We start from the raw sequence: 1,854 nt of genomic DNA on the forward strand, positions 1-1,854 counted from the left end.
TTTTCGTAAATTCAAAAACTCCAAAAATATTTTATTTTGGCTTTTATATTTTTATATTTTTATTATTTTATTTTATTTCATTGTGTCTAACTTATTTCACTAGCTAAGTGTCCCTAGAAGCATGCTGCTGTATGTGACCAAAGCCTCATTTGATTCTGAATAAAAGCCTTACTGACTTGGTACAAACAAACCCTGTCTTCCCAATTAGTCTCTCATATTTATTCTAATCATGAGCTACCTAACTCTCTTCTCACATGAGATAAGAGTTTTCTGCTAAGTCCTATTTTTCATAGTAGAGGTACTTTGGGTTTCTTTACACCATCTACATCATTTTTCTCCATCTCACTCGTTTCAAAAACGTAACCCTTGAGACTCTCAGACATTACCACTGAGGTTTATGGTTGCACAATTTCTATGTTCATGATCTTAGCTTCGTGTCACTATGTGCTAAGTGAAACCCACAATTCAATACCTACTATGCATTGATGGTGAACAATTAAATTGCTCTAGCTTTCACTAATGAATTGACGAACTTATCCATGGGAGTACAACATGAAATCGCTATTTTTCTTTTGAGTGATTCCTATGAAATTGTTAAATCCAATAACATTTCTTCCCTTGGGATCCAGTTTTAATTTTTTTTTTTGAGATTTCACATACACTAGTTTACCTTGCCACTTAAATTATCTCCAACCTACTTGTTCAAACAGACTACATTGGTCTCACAAGTACTTCGTTCGATTTCTATCTTACATCAAGATCAGGAATTATGAATCGAAGCGAAAGCCACCTCATAAGCCTAATTAAAAGAAGCCTTTCAACACTTCTTAATAAGTGTCTGATCGTTATTCAATGGGAAACCACACAAACACTTTAAAGTCTCTCTTGACTTTGAAGGAAGAGATTCGTGCCCGGGATCCACTGTTTCGTGTCTTTATTGACATCACATAATCCCTCAAAAGTGTTGCTTTATTTCTTTTTCTTTTACACACTCAGCACGAAAATCTTTTTGATTTTCCAAAATTCTGGTTTCATTAATTCTAAGGAATTTTAATTGGGTTGGCTGTTATCAAAAGTTGTGGTTAATATTGATCCACGTGGCGATTTTATTTTAAAGATGTTGTTTCACTCTAAATGGATAAGATGACGAAATGTTGAGTCAGGCAGGAGTCCAATCGATTTAATTTCAAACGGCGCAACAGGGAAAAGCGTGTGAATAGGAACTGTTTCATCTCCAAACGGCGCCTGATGGGAAGGCGTGTAATTAGGGACTGACACTCTCTCTCCTGCGTGATCATCGTCAAACCCAACTGTCACGCGTCAATCACCTCCGAAAAACCCTTCATTTTTCAATTGAAGATTTGGGAAAGATCTTTCTCTCTCCTTTACCCACAGTATAAAAGGTAATGTGATCCACCGTTTACCTCTTTACTGCACCTGAATTCTCAGAAAGCAAGAAATTCCTCTAAAACCTCTATTGTTCATCATCTCTCCCACTTTCATCTCAACAATGGCGGATTCTTCATCTGTTCATGAGACCTCTCACATCTTGCCTATTCGTCCCCAGCAGAGTTTGATCATTGATATCACTCCTCAGGCGTACGACGCTTTCATGTTTCCCATCATCGAATGCCTGAAGTTCTCGCCAATCGCTCCTGCTCTTACCAGGGCTGAAGTTGTTCCAATGGAGTTCCTGTCACAAATCTTTGCCACGGCTCACTACGACAAGGTCGTCGATAGGATTTTCTTCGATGTCTTTGAGCACAAGGCGTCGATCTCCAAACAGAGGTTCTGTACGCTGTTAGGGTTTTCCCCTGATTCTTCGAGGGTTAATCCGGAAACCATTCCAATGGG

The sequence above is a fragment of the Lactuca sativa genome, chromosome 1 (assembly GCF_002870075.4).
Source record: "Lactuca sativa cultivar Salinas chromosome 1, Lsat_Salinas_v11, whole genome shotgun sequence".
NCBI classification, from domain to species: domain Eukaryota; kingdom Viridiplantae; phylum Streptophyta; class Magnoliopsida; order Asterales; family Asteraceae; genus Lactuca; species Lactuca sativa.